Source organism: Symphalangus syndactylus, chromosome 9 (assembly GCF_028878055.3).
Source record: "Symphalangus syndactylus isolate Jambi chromosome 9, NHGRI_mSymSyn1-v2.1_pri, whole genome shotgun sequence".
In the NCBI taxonomy this organism is placed as follows: Eukaryota; Metazoa; Chordata; class Mammalia; order Primates; family Hylobatidae; genus Symphalangus; species Symphalangus syndactylus.
The window spans coordinates 41,710,157-41,730,605 of record NC_072431.2 but is presented as its reverse complement, the minus strand read 5'-3'; the positions used below and the strand labels follow the sequence as shown (position 1 = coordinate 41,730,605).

The window sequence follows — 20,449 nt, the reverse complement described above, 5'->3', positions numbered from 1 at the left end:
TGCAACCTCTGCTTCCCGGGCTCAAGTGATTCTCCTGCCTCAGCCTCCCAAGTAGCTGAGATTACAGGTGCCCACCACCATGCCCGGCTAATTTGTTTTTTTTTTGTATTTTTAGTAGACATGGGGTTTCACCATGTTGGCCAGGCTGGCTTCGAACTCCTGACCTCAAATGATTCACCTGCCTCAGCCTCCCAAAGTGCTGGGATTACAGGAGTGAGCCACTGCGCCCAGCCCTTACTTTTGGTTTTTAAACAGCCGTCCTAGTGGTTGTGAATTAGTATCTTATTATCATTTTGATTTTCATTTCCCTGATGGTAATGATGTTGAACATCATTTCATGTGCTTATAAACCATTTATATACCTTCTTTAGATAAATGTGTATTTTGATTCTTTGTCCATTTTTTAAAACAAGCTTTTTATTGAATTGTAAGTGGTATTTATATATTCAAGATAAGAGTTTCTTATTAAATATATGATTTGCAAATATTTCTCCCATTCTCTTGGTGGTCTTTTACCTTTTTGATGGTGTCGCTAGAAGCACAAAAGTTTTAACACTGGCAAAGTCTAATTTATCTAATTTTCTTTTGTTGTTTTGTTTTTTACTCTGTCGGCCAGGCTGGAGCGCAGTGGCATGATCTCAGCTCATTGCAACCTCCGCCTCCCAGGCTTAAGCAATTCTCCTGCCTCAGCCTCCCAAGTAGCTGGGATTACAGGCGTGTGCCACCACACCCAGCTAATTTTTTGTGTTTTTAGTAGAGATGCAGTTTCACTATGTTGGTCAGGCTGGTCTCGAACTCCTGACCTCAGGTGATCCTCCCGCCTTGGCCTCCCAAAGTGCTGTGATTACAGGCGTAAGCCACCATGCACAGCCTGTTGCTAATGTGTTTTTTTTTTTTTTTTTTTTTGAGATGGAATCACACTCCGTCACCCAGGCTGGAATGCAATGGCATGGTCTGGTTTCGGCTCACTGCAACCTCTGCCTCCTGGGTTCAAGCAATTCTCCTGCCTCAGCCTCTCGAGCAGCTGGTATTACAGGCACATGGCACCACATCGGCTAATTTTTGTATTTTTGGTAGAGACGGGGTTTCACTATGTTGGCCGGGCTGGTCTCGAACTCCTGACCTCGTGATCTGCCTTGGCCTCCAAAAATGCTGGGATTACAGGCATGAGCCACTGCGCCCGGCTGCCTGTTGCTAACTTTTAAGAAACTGTCAAACCATTTTCTAAGAAGGATTACCATTACCTAAAGTATAATTAAAAAAAAAATAAAACTAAGAATAATTTTCCCATTTCTAGATTGCAAAGATTTTTCTCCTGTTTTTTTTTTTTCTCAGCGATTTACAGTATGAGGCTTTAGATTTAAGTTTATAGTTAATTTTGAGGTTTTTTCTTCAATATAAGATAGGATTAATAATTTCTCCCCCATTTTGGCAGTCAATTATATCAACATTTTATTGAAAGGACTCTCCAGCCAGGCATGGTGGCTAACACCCATAATCCCAGCACTTTGGAAGGCCAAGGCAGGTGGATCACTTGAGGCCAAGAGTTTGAGACCAGCCTGGCCAACATGGTGAAACCTCGTCTCTACTAAATATGCAAAAATTAGCCAGGCATGGTAGCACGTGCCTGTAATCCAAGCTACTCAGGAGTCTGAGGCACGAGAATTGCTTGAACCCAGGAGGTGGAGGTTGCAGTGAGGTAAGATTGTGCTACTGCACTGCAGCCTGGGTGACAGAGTGTGACTCTGTCTCAAAAATAAATAAATAAATAAATAAATAAATAAATAAAAGACTCTCCATTCCCTCACTAAATTATCTTGGCATCCTTGGTGAAAATCAGTTAATTATATATGTGTGTCCCAGGCCTATTTTAAGATTTGATTCTGTTCCATCGGTCTACGGGCTTTTCATTTTGCCAATAACAAATAGTTATGATTATAACTTGAAGTCTTGAAATCTGGATAGGTTCTCCAATTTTATCATTTTAAAAACTGCATTGTCTATTATTGCTTGTTTGTTTTTATGCATTTTCACATTGATTTTTACCATCAGCTTTTCATGTTCTCTCAAAATGGTCTACTGAAATTTTAATTGAAATTATATTAGTTTTTATTAATCAATTTCATTAGAAGCAACATGTCAAAGTTGAGTGTTGTAATTCATGAACATGGTATATCTATTAAATTCAGTCATTTAAAAATTCTGTCATCAGTGTTTTATAGTTTAACGGGTAGAGATTGTAGATGTATTTTGTTATATTTATTCCTAAGTATTATTCTTTTGATGAAATTTTTTAAAAATACCAATTGTTTGTTACTAGTATATAAAATATTCAACTCATTTTATATTAACATTATATTCTTTAACATTGTTAATTCATTCATTTGTTCTAGTAGTTGCTTTTGCAGACGGACAGTTTACTTTGTCCTTTAGGATCTTTATACACATTATTGCTGTTATTCTTTTGCCCTAATGCAATGTCTAGAGCATTTGTTACAATGTTAAATATAAATGGTGAAAGAGGTCATTCTTTCCATGTTTCTAATCCTTGGGGTAATATATTCCATCTTTCACTGCTATGTATGATGTTAATTGGGGGTTTTCCAGTATATACTCCTTTTCAGGTTAAGAAGTTCTCTATCATTCCTGGTTTACTGAGTTTATATCATGAATGCATGTTTAATTTTGTCTACTGCTTTCTCTTTTATCTCAATCATTTAAGTAGGTACATGTTTATTTTGTTTTTCTTTTCAAATAATCAGATACTGGTTTTGTCAGTTTTCTCTCATCTGTTTTTTGGGTGGTGGATTTCTGTTCTTATCTTTATTCCTTCTTCCTTCTACTTAGTTTAGGTTCAATTTGCTTTTCCTAGTTTAGCTTCTTAAAATCTCAGGTCATTAATTTTAGAGCTTTGTTTTCTAATTTAAGAAACTGAAATGGGCTCACGCCTGTAATCCCAGCACTTTGGGAGGCCAAGGCAGGCTGATCACTTGAGATCAGGAATTTGAGACCAGCCTGGACACCATGGCGAAACTCCATCTCCACTAAAATACAAAAATTAGCCGGGCATGGTGGTGCATGCCTGTGATTCAGGCTACTCGGGAGGCTGAGGCAGGAGAATTGCTTGAACCTGGGAGGCAGAGGTTGCAGTGAGCTGAGATCGTGCCACTTCATTCCAATCTGGGCGACAGAGCAAGAGACTCCGTCTCAAAAAAAAAAAAGGAAAGAAATTGAAGTTATGTCACCCTGTAAGCACTGCTTTATCTACATTCCTCAAGTTTTGATCTGTGTATTTTCATTATCATTCCCTTCAAAGTATTTTCTAATTTCCTTTTTGATTTCTTCTTTGTCCTATTTTTTATTTAGGGGGGTGTTAAGTTTCAAAATATTTGGTATTTTCCTATCTTATTGTCATTGAATTTTAATTCTGTTGTGGTAAGAGAACAAACTGCATAATTTCATTCCTTTTAAATTTGTTGTTTTGTTTTATTGTCTATCACATGGTCTCTCTTTGAGAATATACCATGTGAACATAAAAAATATGTATTTGGCAGCTATTTAGGTACAGTATTCCAAATGTATCCATTAGATCAAGTCGGTTCAAATCTTCTATGTCTTTACAGATTTTTTTTTTTGTTAGTTGTTCTATCAATTACTGAGATGGGGGTGTTAAAATCTTCTACCATGATCTCAATTTTTGCTTCATGTATGTTTAAGTTGCTGTTACACAGGCATTTGTGATTATGTGTTCTCAGATTGTGTCTTTTATCATTATGAAATATCACTCTTTACCTCTGATAATACCCTCAGTCTTAAAAGTGATTTCATCTGATGTTAATATAGCTGTTTCTTCTTTTTATGCTGTTTACCTGGTATAGTTTTGTCTATTCATTTACTTTCAATATATTTGTATTTTTAGGCCTAAGATAAATCTCTTGCAGGAAGTATAGTTTGTTCTTTCTTTTATATCTGCTCTAACAACCTACCTTTAAATTTTAGTATTTAGACATTTAATATTTAATGTGATTATTGTTATCACTGAGTTTAATTTAATAATTTTATTACTTGGCTCTATTATCTCTATGTGTTGTTGCAGTAGTTCCTGTTGTTCTTTCTTTCCTCTTTTTTTTCTTGAGATCGAGTCTTGCTCTGTCGCCCAGGCTGGAGTGCAGTGGTGTGACCTCGGCTCACTGTAACCTCCGCCTCCTGGGTTCAAGTGATTCTCCTGCCTCAGCCTCCCAAGTAGCTGTGATTACAAGCATGCACCACCATGCCTGGCTAATTTTTGTATATTTACTAGAGATGGGGTTTTACCGTGTTGGCCAGGCTGGTCTCAAACTCCTGACCTCAAGTGATCCACCCGCCTCGGTCTTCCAAAGTGCTGGAATTACAGGCGTGAGCTACTATGCCCAGCCTCTTTTCTACTTTTTAGAAAGATAATTTAAATACTCTTTAGTACTGCATTTTAACAATTCTATTGGCTCATGAACTGTACCTCTTTGTTTTTTATTTTTAGCGATTTCTGTAAGGATCACAATATACATCTCTGATTTTTCAGAGCTCAAGCAGAACACTATATCTCTTCTCTTCATGTAAAATACATACACCTTGCAAGCATATAGGTCCCTTTAATCAACTTCCCCTTGCCACATACCATACATTGTTATAGTTTTATGTATTTTATAGTAGTTGTATAAATTACTTATTGTACATTAACAATGTAAATATGTATTACATGTGCATACATTGAAAACTCCAAAACTCCAATGTTATAATTTTGTTTTAAATACCCAAAGGTCATTTTAAAGGACTTAAGAGGATAATAGTCTTTTATTTTTACCCAGATATTTACCATTTCTGATGTTCTTCATTTGCCCCTGAAGATCCAAGTTTTCTGCTAATATCATTTCTTGCTCAGTTGAAGAACTTCCATTATCATTTCTTGTAGAATAGGGTCTGCTGGAGACAAATTTCTCTTAGTTTCCCATTTGTAAAATTGTCTTAATTTTGCCATTATTTCTGAAGGATACTTCCACTGGACACAGAATTCTGGACTGACTGATTAATTGTTTCAGGTTTTAAGATGATGTTATACTGTCTTCTGGCCTCTATGTTTCCTGACGAAAAAATGTTGGCCTTCAAATTATTGTTCTTTGGTATGTAAAGCAAACTTTTCTCTGCTTTCATAATTTTTTTTTTATCTTAGGTTTCAGATTATAAATGTGTCTAGGCCTGCTTTTCCAAGAATAGTACTTATGGTTCTAAACTGCACCTCAATATGCCTCATCCCTTGATTTTGTCAGGTCAAATATATTGACCCTTTAAATCTGGTCCTCCCTTACTGCCTACTATCTTCATTCATAAGCTGTCAAGGTTGATGTTCAGAACTGCTGACTTACTGGTTAATGTTTTATAATTCATTTGGGTCACTGGAGCTCCTTACAATACTTTCGTTCTCCCAAAGAACCATTTCAAATAAAAAAAAAATGCATGCAAGGGTGATACACATTAAGACAGAAAATAATTGGTAGCTATACAGGACATAAATAATTCTTTCTAGAAGGTACTACCTCAAATACTTTTAAAAGTGAACCCAGAGAGGCAATGTTTTTAAAATGAGTTCAAATATAAATATCTCAATTTTAAAAATAAGAGAACATATCAGGTACAACAGTTATTTATTGGGACGATTTCACCAATTAGACAAAAAATAATAATTGCCCTGTCCTGCTGAACTTTTCAGAGGCCTGGTCAGTCAATGAATATGAACTCTTTCTGCTCAGGAATACTCAGTATATTAGTCAAACTAGCAGAAATAGTTTATGTATTCTTAGTAGATAATCTGATATATTTATATAATGAAGACCAAACACTAGAGATGCTTAAGCTAATGGCCTTTCAGATTTAGATAGCACGTTGTTTTTCCCTCTAACGGCCACTTCTCATGGATATATAATTTTTAATCGTATCAACAAAGTCCTTTATAAAACAACTAACCCTAACTGTATGTAATATTGTTCCACAATTCTTAGAATAGTTCTCTTGGGAGCCGCTCAAGAATACAATCATGTTGTCAGACTTTAGCATGACTTGAAAATTCTTCACCTCATTTTCATCCCAAAAACATTTTGCTTCTTTTTTCCTTTGTGTACATATTGTTATGTTATATTAGGCATTATTATTTCATTTTCCATATAAACATTCTAAACTTCTGTATAAAGTTTATACGAGGCATCACTATTTCATTTTCCATATAAACATTCTAAACTTTTGTATAAGATGTAAGAATAGTTTTCTAGTTGCAACAAAATAATAATTTTGCTTTAGAATATAAGCCTGCTTATAATCAATTGAGACAATTAGGATTTATGGTACACATTTCAAAAATGTTGAAGAGGAAGCGGTGTTAACAACCGTTAATGTACTTAAGGATTTTATTTTAGCTGATTTACACCAGTCAATCACATAAACACACAAATTGCAAAGTTTTAATTGTTAAATCCAAGGGATCTCACCCACATAAACAATGTTCAACAATGGCCAATATTGTCTTTTTCTTTCCCATAAATCTCCCAAGTTGGAAAGATAAAAAGAAGAAGATAAAACTATGCAATTTTCATTAAAATAGAAAGTAAACAACATCACATCCTGTACAGAATCCTGGGGCCTTAGAATCCTCATGGAAATACAGTTGTCAGTGATGCTAACGAGAGTGAAGGTTTTTCCAGGTATAAGCAGCATCTACTTTATTCTTTTGGAGAGAGGGAGATGTTATGGCTTCCTGACTCCTCCCCCTGAATAGACAGAAGACCAGTGAAGAAGAATAAGATTCTAAAAACTGACAAGTATAGATTTAGAAATTTAGTATGCAATAAAGGGGTTATCTCAGAAGACTAGAGGAAAAATGCACTTTTTAATAAATAATGTTGAGATAACTAGATAGCTGTCTGGAAAATGATATATCTGGATCAATTCTGCACACCAAACATATGCATACACCCCAAGTAGACCTAAGTTCTAAATGTAAAGTATGAAATGATACAAAGAGTGAAAGAAAACATACATTAATTTTTTTATAACTTAGGTATTGAGAAAGACTTTATATATATGACTCAAACTCCAGACTCATTAAAAGAAAATATTGACAAATCTGTTACATAAAAATGAAAAACTTCTGCATGGCAAAAAACATCGTAAGTAAAGTCCAAAGACAAATGATAAGCAGGGAGGAAATACTTGCAACATAAACTACAGGTATTAGGCTAATATTCCTAATATATAAAGAACCTTTAGACAACCAATTAAAAACTCTAAAATCCCAATAGAAAAATAGGCAAAGAAATTTAAACAGATGATTAAGAAAAATAATATGAAATGGCTTTTAAACATATGAAAATACATTCAGCTTCACTTTCACGAGGCAAATGCAAATTAAAACTACACTAAGATATCATTTCTCACCTTTAGACCAGTAAAAACTCTGAAGTTTGACAATTACTCTATTGGTGAGGCTGTGAGGAAATAGGAACTTAACCATTGCTGGTGGGATATAAAATGCTATAATCTCTATAGGGAAGAATTTGGCAATGTCAAACAAAACTACAAAGGTGTTTATCCTTTGATTTAACAATTCCATTTCTGGAATTTACCCTGAATATACAGCTCTAAATGCATAAAAATATGTATGTACAAGGTGATGAATTGCAGCATTATTTGTAATTGCAAAACACAGGAAAAACACATAAATGCTCTTACATTAGTAGGTTAAACTATGGACACCCACAAATTATGTAGCTATAAAAAAAAATGATATCTATGAACTGATAAAAATATATCCAGGATATATTAGCCAAAAATCAAACAAATCAAAACTATAAAAAAGTACATAGAGTAGCTATCTTTTCTGAAAGAAATAAGAATATATAATTACATATGAAGATATATATATTTTCACACACACACAGAATGAAAACCAAAAAGCAAAACAAAAAAACAAACAAACAAACCCTCTAGAGGAATGATAACCAGAAATGAAAAAAACTAGTTATCTAAAGAAGGTGAGTGAAAGAGTAGAAGGGACAGAAGAGGGAATGACATTGCATTGATTATATATTTTTGTGTAGTTTTTATTTAAGAACATTTAAGAGTAAATGATATAATTAATTTTTTTTAATTTAAAAGAACAGGGATGTCAGATGCAGTGGCTGATACTTGTAATCCCAAGCACTTTGCAAGGCCGAGGTGGGCAGATTGCTTGAGCCAAGGACTTCAAGACCAGCCTGGGCAACATAGTGCAACCTTGTCTCTACAAAAACTACCTGAGTGTGGTGGCATGTGCCTGTAGTCCCAGTTACTTGGGAGTCTGAGATGGGAGGATCACCTGAGCCCACTAAGTGAGGGCTGCAGTAAGCTGTGATCACACCATTGCACTCCAGCCTGGGAAATGAAGTGAGACCCTGTCTCAGACAAAAAAAAGAAAGAAAGAAAGAAAAGAAAAGGAAAAGGAAAAGGAAAGGGAAGGGAAGGGAAGAAAAGAAAAGAAAAGAAAAGAAAAGAAAAGAAAAAAGAAAAGAAAAGAAAAGAAAAGAAAAGAAAAGAAAAGAGAAAAGAAAAGAAAAGAAAAAAGAATGGAGGCTGGGCATGGTGGCTCATGCCTGTATTCTCAGCACTTTGGGAGGTTGAGGTGGGCCGATCACTTCAGGTTATTAGTTGGAGACCAGCCTGGCCAACATGGTGAAACTGCATCTCTACTAAAAAATATAAAAATTAGCTGGGTGTGGTGGCATGCGTCTGTAATCCCAGCTACTTGGGAGGCTGAGGCAGGAGAATCACTTGAACCTGGGAGGCAGAGGTTGCAGTGAGCTAGATTGCACCATTGCAGTCTAGCCTGGGTGACAAGAGTGAAGCTCTGTCTTAAAAAAAAAAAGAATGGAGAAAACCTAAAGTTGAATACCTGAAGAAACAAATAAATGTGAGGATTTTTGAATAAATAACATAGCCATATAGAACAAGGAAAATAACTAATCCAAATAATTTCTGAACACAGTATTTGAAGTATATACCTTTCACTGGAAAATAAAGAGAAATGCAAAAATTTCTTAAGCTCTACCTTAAAAGTCTATTGTTTGTAATAACATTGGAGCAGCATTTTTGTATGATTTTGTCTTTGTTGCAGCATTAACCAAATGAGTAAATATATAAAACGCTCTTGGGGAGCCAGAGTACCTCACTGGCAGAGAAGGAACACACAAATACGGAACTGGGGAGGACAAGACAGAATCCTCTCATTTTAGACTGGAATAAGACTTATTATAAGCTGGCACAGTGGCTCTTGCTCGTAATCCTAGCACTTTGGGAAGCCTAGGTGGGAGAACTACTTGAGGCCAGGAGTTTGAGACTGTCTCTATTATAATAAGTAAATTAAAGAGGCAATAAAATATTTAAAAATTTTTTAAAGTTATCAACACATCACACTTCTTCAGTTAAAAAAAAAAAAGGCACAACAGAATACAATTTAACAAATGTTAAATGAGCCCATTAACTGTAAAAATCATCTGATTCCTGAATCATAGATAGGAAAAATTTGTATACATTAGTGAAGCTATTCACTATTTCTGGTGAAGATAGGATATGAGAGAATAAGTTTAAGGTAAAAATGTGATAGCAATGTATGTAGAGCTTTATAAAGGGAACCTCTCCAGTTATAGAATTGTGAAACCAAAGAAAGACAATCTGAAGAAATACTAAAAAACAGATCAATTATTTTTTGGAGATAATTAAGGTATAATTTATCCAAAATAATGTACAGAAAATGATTCTCCAGATTTTCCCAACTGATTTCATAATTATCTACCTATTTTCATATTTCCCCATACATCATCTCTTTAGAGAATATAACGAAATCCCAGCTTTTCTATGTGAAAGGTTTCAATTACCTTTGTTTCTTTTTTTTTTGACATCAGGTCTCACTGTCACCCAGGCTGGAGTGCAGTGGCGTGATCCTAGCTCACTGCAATCTCCATCTCACAGGCTTCAGCTATCCTCCCATCTCAGGCTCCCAAGTGACTGGGAATACAGGCGCACCCCCTACATTTGGCTTTTTTTTTTTTTTTTTGGAGACGGAGTCTCACTGTCACCCAGGCTGGAGTGCAGTGGTGCGATCTAGGCTCACTGCAACCTCCACCCCCCAGGTTCTGGTGATTCTCCTGCCTCAATCTCCCTAGTAGCTGGGATTACAGGCACCTACCACCGCACCCGGCTAATATTTGTATTTTAGTAGCAACGAGGTTTCACCATCTTGGCCAGGCTGGTCTTGAACTCCTGACCTCGTGCAGTCTCCCTAGTAGCTGGGATTACAGGCACCTACCACCGCACCCGGCTAATATTTGTATTTTAGTAGTGACGAGGTTTCACCATCTTGGCCAGGCTGGTCTTGAACTCCTGACCTTGTGATCCACCTGCCTCGGCCTCCCAAAGTGCTGGGATTACAGGCATGAGCCACCGCGCCTGGCCTAGGCTAATTTTTTTTTTTTTAGTACAGACGAGGTCTTGCTATGTTGCCCAGGCTGGTCTTGAACTCCTGAACTCCAGCAATCCTCCCGCCTTGGCCTCCCAAACTGCTAGGATTACAGGTATGATCCACCACGCCTGGCTTCAATTATCTTTTCTGAATAAGATATCTTGTAAACTTACTGATATTAGTGACTTGGTTCTTTGTGACACTTCACAGCTATCTGTATATATGCACACACCACTATTCATGGTATTATGTTTCTCCTAAATGACAATAGTAAACCTTTACCATATTAAATTTTCTCATTCAAGTGGAAAAATTAAAAATATGTACTCATTTTAAGCTGAGCACGTGATGGGTGCCTGTAGTCCCAGCTATTTGGGAGGCTGAGGTGAGAGGACTGCTTGAGCCCAGGCATCCAAGTCCAGCCTGGGTAACACAGTGTTTTGTTTTATTGTCTATCACACGGTCTCTCTTTGAGAACATACCATGTGGACATAAAAAAATATGTATTTGGCAGCTATTTAGGTATAGTATTCTAAATGCACACACACACACACACACACATACACACACACACACACGCACAGAGTTGTTTTAAAGTTGAGTAATTCAAGGCAAATTCATAAAGACAGAAAGTAGATTAGAAGTTACCAGAGACTGGGTGCAATAGAGAGTTATGGCTAAATGGTTACAGAGTTTCTATTTGTGGCAATAAAAAAGTTTTGGAAACAGTGGATGGTTGCACAATAGTGTGAATATACTTAATGCCACTGAGTTGTAGGCTTTAAACGAGTAAAATGGTTAAATTTATGTTATATAAGTGTTATAATTTTTAAAAGTGGTTAAAATAGAAGTTTTGTTATATATATATATATTACAATTTTTAAAAATTGAGTTGTCAATTAAAATAAAATTGTCAGCCCTTATTGGATAGAAGTCCTGTATTGTGCCGAAAGGGAATCTGGATTTGGGAAAATTAAACTTCTGAACTAAGAATGAAGTCCTCTATGCTCAAATAGCATATTGTGAAACCGAAATATGAATGACTTTAAATGACTGTCTTTGAATGACTCTCCATTGTTACAGTGTAACAGTTCCAAAATGATGATACAAAACCTACTGGTAGACTGGGGCAAGACTTGGGTAGAGGTAACCTCAAAATTGCTAGGGAGAGACTTCTGAGTATAGATCAAGAAGTAAAGGAGAAGGGGGGAAGAAAACTTCAAAATTTCCTTCTACTTAAAATGAAGCTGCTAATCTAAATTCTAATACTGTAAGTTTTACCATAAGAGAAATACCATATGTTTTACCATAAGAGAAAATCTTATGGTAAAACAGCTATCAAAATTAATAATTAGAACACTAGTTTACTATAAAAAATAATTTTACACAAATCTGACAGATTTTAAAAGTCAGTGTTTAAGATGTTCAAAGTAATAAAGAATTCAAATTCATCAAAAAAGGATAATAAATTATAAAACAAAATCAGGTAGAAATGACACAATACATACATATGAAAAAGAAACAAATCGACATCTTAGACAAGAAAAATATAGCCACTGAAATAAAAACCTTAACAGATCTGATAAATGCTAGATTGAAGGAGAGAATTATTATATTGAAGGATAGTTTTATCAGTTTGGGTAATATACAGTCAGGGTTCCAGCAATCAAACAGTTGTTACACCCAAATTAAGATTATTTCAGGCTGGGTGTGGTGGCTCACTCCTGTAATCCCAGCACTTTGGGAGGCCGAGGTGGGCTGATCACCTGAGGTCAGGAGACCAGCCTGACTAACATGGTAAAACCCCATCTCTACTAAAAATACAAAAATTAGCCAGGCGTAGTGGCGGGCGCCTGTAATCCCAGCTACTCGGGAGGCTGAGGCAGGAGAATCGCTTGAACCCAGGAGGCAGAGGTTGCAGTGAGCTGAGATCACGCCACTGCACTCCAGCCTAGGCAAGAGACTCCGTCTCAAAAATAAAAAATAAATTTAAAAAAAGATTATTTCAGAAGGATTTAATTAAAAAGCATGTTAAGGAAACCACAGAGAATAGTGCAGTATCTCAGGATTAGTATAAATGGGAGAGAACTGTGAAGAGAGGGCTGCCTTGAGAGGAGCTGTGACTTTCAGTAAAGGAACATAGTCAACCCATCAATGGCAATCCTATAGGACTGGGGCCAGGGGAATAAATATCCCCTCAGTCTCTTCCTTCCCTCCTGTTCTCTTTGCTTCCTCCTCAGGCTCTTTTTTTTTTTTTTTTTTTTTTTTTTGAGACAGTCTCCCTCTCTCACTCAGGCTGGACTGCAGAGGCTCACTGTAGCCTCCATCTACAGGGGTCAAACAATCCTCCCACTTCAGCCTTCCCAGTGGCTGGCACTATGGGCATGCACCACCATGCCCAGCTAATTTTTGTATTTTTTGTAGACAGCATATCACTATATTGTCCAGGCTGGTCTTGAACTCCCAGGCTCAAGTGATCTTCCTGCCTGGGCTTCCCAAAGTGCTGATTACAGGTGTGAGCCACCACACCTGGCCTTCAGGCTCTTTCTATTGGCCAAAACGTTTGAAACTGGAAGGCAAGAGAGCCCACTAATATTGTTCAACCATCCAGAACAGAGTGCAGAATGGAGAATGTTGAAGTAAATCTGGGGAGACAATAGAAGATACTGTGCACAGAAGCTCTTGGCTGTGCAAAATACCAGAGCCAACTATGTGGGGGCATTGCATGGTGATGCGGGGGCAGAGAATGCTGATTATTTCATATAACAAGAAGACAGAACAGTTCCAGGGTTGACTAATTCATCAACTCAATAATACAATACCAGCTCAACTTCTCTGCAATTGCCTCTGTTTTCTTCATGGCTGCAGGAGTTCCAAACACTACATTCTCTTGCAATTATTACAGAAGATGAAAAAAAGCACCATTTCTTCTCAAGCATCTCTCTTTTAGAGATAACCCCTGCCCCCAACACACACATACCTACCTTTCTAGGAGTCCTCCCAGCAGACTTTCTCTTACATCATCTTTTTTTTTTTCTTTTTAAATCTCTTTGTTATTTTTGGCTAACTGTATAAGAATTTGGAGTGCATTTCCCCCATGGAGCATTATTATTTATGCTCTATTTATTTATGCTCTATGTACTTGTATAGAGTTGCCATCTGTATTATACTTTCGACAAATGTATAGACTTTCCTTGGGCTGTCCAAGACACCAAGCAGCATGTCTAATGTCTAATTTTTTTTCTTTGGGAAACTACGTTCTGAACAAAACATTTCTTTAAAAGTCAGGTTTATTATAGTATAACTAACATAAAGTTCACACTATTTTTTTTAGAGAGGGGTTCTTGCTATGCTCTCCAGGCTGGTCTCAAACTCTCAGAATGGTCTCAAACCTCCTGGGCTCAAGCAATCCGTCCACCTCAGCCTCCTGAGAAACTGGGACTACAGGCATGCGCCACCATGCTTGGCTAAAATCACACTTTTTAGCATATTGTTCTATAAGTTATAACAAACACATAGAGTCATAACCACCACCACAACCAAAATATAGAACAGTTCCATCACTCCAACATATTCCCTTATGCCCCTTTGTAGTTGGGTTAGTTTTCTTGTTGCTGCTATAAAAAATTGCCATAAACTTGGCTCCTTAAAATAACACAAATATAGTTCCTCATGTCAGAAGCGTGAAATGAATTGTATGAGGCTAAAATCAAGGTGTTAACCGGGCTGGTTCCTTCTAGAAGCTTCAGGGAAGATATCTGATTCTTGTTCCTTTCAGCTTCCAGGGACTGCCAGTATTCCTTGGTTCCTGGCTACATTACTGCAATCTGTGCTATGTCTTCTCCCCTATTAACCCTTTTTTCTCTTTAAGTATCTTTGTGATTAAATTTAGAGCTTACTCAGATAATCCAAGACAACTGCCCCAGCTCAAGATTTTCAGTCATATCTACAAAGTCTTTTTTGCTTTATAAGGTAACACTTTCAGGTTCTAGAAATTAGAATGTGGATATCTCTGGGAGGCCATTATTCAGCCTACACAGTAGGCAACCCCTCTGTCCTCCAGCTGCTGGCAACCACTGCTGTTAGTCCTGTCCTATTTTTACCTTTTCCAGAATGTCATATAAATGCAATCATTACAGTAAGGAGCCTTCTGAGTCTGGCTTCCGTCACTTAGCATAACACACACGAGATTTATCCATGTTGTATTTATCAGTAGCTTGTTCTTTTGTATTACTGAGTAATTCCACTGCATGGATGTACCACACTTTAACCATTCAAAAGCTGACGAATATTTGTGCTGTTTAGGGTTTTTGACAAGCATGAATAAAGCTGCTATGACAACTGATGTGCAGCTTTTTGTGAACATAAAATTTTCATTTCTCTTGAGTAAAACCTAAGAATGAGATTGCTGAGTTGTGTAGTAAGTGCACGTTTAGCTTTCTAAGAAACTGACAAACTAACCCTTGGTTACCCACTAAATAAAGAAAAAGTGGAAGAAGTAGTAATTAGTTGGACAATATTGTCTACACAACGATAGGATGAATTATCTCTTTTTCTCTTTGTAAAGGCTGGAGTGCAGTGGTGCAATCATGGTTCACTGCAGCCTCAAACTCCTGGGCTCAAGTGATCCTCCCACCTCAGTCTCCCGAGTAGCTGGGAAACAGGGATCAGACCATACACTGTAACTGTCTTTACTCATATTCCCCTTTATATTATTTGGTAATATACTCTTAAGTGTCATTAAAAGTTAAAGCATAGCTACACTTTTATTTGCACACACTCCTTATCCATTCTAATATTCTGGAAGAAATCATTTATTTTCTACAATGGCATTCTATGATACAGAATAAATTATTTGATTTAGTAGTAAACCTTCTTATACATCATAGATCAAAAAGGTATTTTTAAAACCTTCTGTAAGAAATGCTATATTTTCATACACAGAATTTCCTGCCAAACATGCCAAGCTGTCCTCATCATGCTTATTCACTAAAGTGGAATTTGTGGGTGGAGGTATCTTTGCATAAAAGAGTCATGGTAATGTCCAGAACTCCTTCCTTTATGCCTCTGCTATGCCTTTTTATGTATGCATATTAAACTAGACTGCTTACTGATTAGTTTTGTTATATAAAGTTTTATGGATTTAATCATAGGTCTCTATGCTTTTCATAAGAAGAACAAAACATGACAAGGTGTTTCCACCTTACGGAAAATGTTACAAATAAAATATACAAAAATGTTGTACTGAGGTTGTAGTGTAATTTTATTAACAACTTCCAGATACCAAGTGAAGTATAAATATAATTTTTATTTAGAAAGAAGTATCTATAAATAAGGTAACATTTGGTAACTGAAGCTTAACTAAGGTAGAACACTAAAGAATTACAAATGGGATGTGCATCTTACAACATTCAGCTCTTAAAATTTGTTTTGCAATAATTTTACACTTAAAGAAAACATGGTACAAACTACCTAGTGCCAAGATCTTGGTTTCTAAATATGATTCTCTAATAAAAGGAACAAAGAACCCTTAAAGAAACAGCTGATTATAGGGCTGGAAGAGAGAAAATAGAAGAAAAGGCAAAAGCATCTTGTAGTACCAGAAAGCAAGGAAATGCTCAAAAAACAAAGGAATGGGGCCATGTTAAAGGGCCATAGAAGCCTACCACAGAGAACTCCCCATAGCCAATGCTGGAATAATTTGAGTGACAAAATAAATAATGGCATTATTACACTATACATAATGCCATATTACACTATAATGCAAAGAATAAAATAAACATAAGTCCATACTGTTATAAGTACATGATAAATAATAAATAAGAGTGAAATCTTCCTTACAGGATATGTAAGATATATAGAAACTCTTCCCTCCAGGAGAAACTTAACTGCACCCCCTGACCTCAACTCCTTCCTTTCAGGGTGGGCTGGACTTAGTGACTCCTTTCCAAAGAAAAGAACAAGAAAAATTGGAATTTAACAATAAAGAATAATAGAGACTGGCCCTGGTGGCCCCCACCTGTAATCCCAATGCTTTGGGAGGCTGAGGCAGGAGGATTGCTGAAGGCCAGGAGTTCAAGACCACCTTGGGCAACATAGCAAGACCTTGTCTCTACAAAAAATTTAAAAATAGCTGAGTGTAGTGGCATGTGCCTGCAGTCCCAGCTACTCAGGAGGCTGAGGCAGGAGGAGCCCTTGCACCCAGGAGTTCAAGGCTACATTGAGCTATGATAGCATCACTACATTCCAGCTTGAGCTATAGAGCTACTTTAAAAAGAGAGAGAGAGAGAGAGAATGGTAGATTACTACCTTAACTAAGAAATCAAGGTTTACCTCACCAGAGAGATCAAGTTGATAGCATCTACCCTCTGATATGATGTAATGAAAGGGTACTTCACCTCTGTGGTATTATTTCCAAAAAACGAATATCCCCACTCCAATCATGAGAAATACATAAGGCAAACCAAAATGGAAAAACAGCCTACAAATGTCTCACCAATACTCCTCAAACTGTCAGAGTCATGAAAAACAACGCTAAGAAACTATCACAGACCAGAAGAGATTTGAGAGGTACAGCAACTAAATGCAATGTAGTAACCTGAATTGGATCTTGAGCAGAAAAGGGATATTAAAATAATAATAAGTGAAATCTGAATGAAGTCTGGAGTTTAAAAACACATTAATAGAAAAACAGGTGAAATCCAAATAGTTTGGGGTTTAGATAACAGTAATACGCTAATGTTGGTTTCTTAGTTTAAAAAAATGTACCACAGTAGGTCAGGCGTGGTGGCTCACACCTGTAATCCCAGCACTTTCGGAGGCCGAGGCAGGCAGATCACAAGGTCAGGAGATCGAGACCATCCTGGCTAACACGGTGAAACCCCGTCTCTACCAAAAATAGAAAAAATTACCTGGGCATGGTGGCGGGCGCCTATAGTCCCAGCTCCTCGGGAGGCTGAGGCAGGAGAATGGCGTGAATCTGGGAGGCGGAGCTTGCAGTGAGCCGAGATTGCGCCACTGCCCTCCAGCCTGGGTGACAGAGCGAGACTCCGTCTCAAAAAAAAAAAAAAAAAAGTACCATAGTAATTGAAAATATTAACATTAGAGGAAACTGAAACTGAGAAGGGTGTATTATATAATAACTCGCTGTACTATTTTTTTCTTTTTCAGCTGTGAAAATATAGTATTTGGTTTTCATCCCCAGTTCCTGGCACAAACTTTATAAAACTCTGGAAGCTTCTTGAGTAATAACGAGGTGGAGGAGAATGTTTTGCTATTCATAGCAAGCTCCTTTAAACCATACCTGAATTTATGCTACTAAGGTGAACAGCCTCAAGATAAAGGCTGGTTGCCAGGGCAACCAACCATGTGATCAGATGGTTCGAACGTTCAATCCTTCCCCCAGACCTCTGAGGGAGGGAAGAAAGGGTGGAGACTGTAGTCAATCACCAATGGACAATGATTTAATCAATCACATCTCTGTAATGGAATCTTCATGAAAACCTTAATCTAACAGGTTCAGAGAGCTTCCAGGTTGAATGCATTAACATGCCAGGAGGCAGAATGTGTCCAAAGCTCCACGGAGACAGAAGCTCCTGTACTCAAGACCCTTCCAGACCTCACCCTATATGCCTCTTTATCTATTTGCGCATTTGTATCCTTTATAATAAACCGGTAATAGTAAAGTGTGTCCCTGAGTTCTGTAAGCTATTATAATAAATTGTTGAACATGAGGCAGAGGTTATGGGAACTCCCAATTTGTAGTCAAGTTAGTCAGAAGTACTGGAGAACTGGGATTTTGATTGGTGTCTGAAGCTGGAATTGAGGCAGTCTTGTGGGACTAAGCCCTTACTTAGCCTGTGGGGTCTGATGCTAACTCTAGGTGGATAGTATCAGAATAAAATTAAATTGCATTGGTGTCCACAATAAACTGGAGAATTGCTTGGTGTGGAAAATTGATACATTTGGTATCAGAAATGTGAGTACAGGACAAATTTTTTCTTTTATCTACTTTTACATATCTTAAATTATTCTAAAGTAAATGTTTATTTTCTATTTTATTATTGTTTTTTAAGGCAGAGTCTTGACCTGTCACCCAGGCTGAAAGGCAGTGTGAGATCCTAGTTCATTGCCACCTTGACCTCCCTGACTCAAGCAATCCTCCTGCCTCAGCCTTCTGAGTAGCTGGGACTACAGGCATGTGCCACCATGCCCAGCTAGTTTTTTTAAATTTTTAGTAGAGATGAGGTCTTGTTATGTTGTCTAGGCTTGCCTTGAACTCCTAAGCTCAAGCAGCTTCCCAAAGTGCTGGGACTACAACATGAGACACCAGGTCCAGCCCAGACATTTATTTTTTAAAAAGTACAAGGAATTTCCATATACATGTTACTCAGATTCCCCAAACTTAACATTTTACCACATTTACCTTATCAGTCTCTTTCTGTTTCCTTTATAAAGATATTTTTCATCATTCCCTTCTACTCCTGAATATTTCAATGTATATTTCTGTTAAAAGTACATTTATCAAAATAAGGAAATTAGCATTAATACAATACTATCCAATACAGACCTTCACATTTCACCAATTGTTTCACTAATGTACTTTATAACAAAAATATGAAAAAAAGAGTAATATAAAATAAAAATTGTTTCCATCCTAGCCCATGATCCAATCGAGGGTCATAAATTATTTTTGTCATACCTCTTTTGACTTCTTTGATCTGGAATGCATTCCTCAGTTTTTGTTTTTCATGACCTTGACATTTTTGAAAAGTACAAACCATTTATTTTGTGAAATGTCCCTCAATTTGGGCTTTACTGATGGTTCTTCATGTTTATGTTCAGGTTACGTATTTTTGCAGTAATATGGCAGAAGTGATGTGCTCTTCTTTGTGAATCCTGTCGAGATGCATGCTATTGGTCCCACTACTGTTAGTGTTAACTTTCACAACTTTGTAAAGGTGGTATATGTCATGTATGTCCATTGTATAGTTGCTATTTTTTTCCATTTTTGATTAGTATCTTGTGAGGAGATATTTTGAGTATATAAAAACATCCTCCTTGTAATCAACTCTTCACAAAATACCATAAAATCCATTAGTGATTTTTGCCTGAAACAATTCCTGACTACAATTCTATTCTACATCAACTTGTCTAGCTCCATAAAAGAGCATGTATTTTTCTCATCAACAGGAGCTTCAATCAGTCTGCCATTTTTTGACCATAGGACACATTTTGTTACAAGTAAGATCCATGACATGGAAGTTGGGCAGTTTTTGCCCTGAACGTCTTCAGTAATCAGTTTGAATTTTTCTAAATGCAACTTCATCATTCTGCAAATCAGCAACACTCACTTCAAACACATGACCCTTGAGGCCATCAGATGCAGTTTTGGTTCTTTGGATCCTGGTGACTAGCGTCTTTCCAACATTTTTTATATTGAACATAGCAGATGCTTTCACATTATATCAATCTTTCTTAGAAAATGGATCAGCCACTTTCGTCTTGGCTCCCTTCTGCCACCTTTCATAAGGCGCTTGTTCTTGCCAACTGCCATGGTATTGCTCATAGAGCCAAAAGGCCATGTTGGCATTTTTATTGAGATTGTCTTTCACAAGTATTTTGAAGCTTTTCTCAAATAGCTTTTACATACTTCTGGTTACATTTATTCCTAAGTATTTTATCTTCTTGTTATTTAATTGGGGTTTCCCTTACCACTCTATTTTCTAACTGGTAGTTATTGATACATATATATATAAAATATTAATTTCTGAATGCTAATTTTATAGGCTACTACTGATTTTTTTATTATTTGAGTTAGTTTTACCATTGATTTTCTAGTGCAGAAGTCCGCACAGTGTATCTTTTCAGTAAAAACACCAGACTGTAAATATTTCATTTTTGTATGCCAAAAAGTTCCTATCACAACTG

The 20,449-nt window shown here is 36.8% G+C and overlaps 1 protein-coding gene across 13 annotated transcripts in view; it reads right to left on the bottom strand.

Annotated features, from left to right (window-relative positions):
• BAZ2B (bromodomain adjacent to zinc finger domain 2B) overlaps positions 1–20,449 on the bottom strand; it is a 419,408-nt gene that overhangs the window by 376,804 nt on the left and 22,155 nt on the right. For 12 of the 13 annotated variants that reach the window (XM_063645969.1, XM_063645960.1, XM_063645968.1 and 9 more), the window contains exon 3: positions 4,853–4,956. The gene's annotated coding sequence lies outside the window, so the exon portion shown is untranslated. Of the gene's footprint in view, positions 1–4,852; positions 4,960–20,449 lie in introns of all 13 variants that reach the window. The other variant, XM_063645961.1, reaches the window with a different exon arrangement.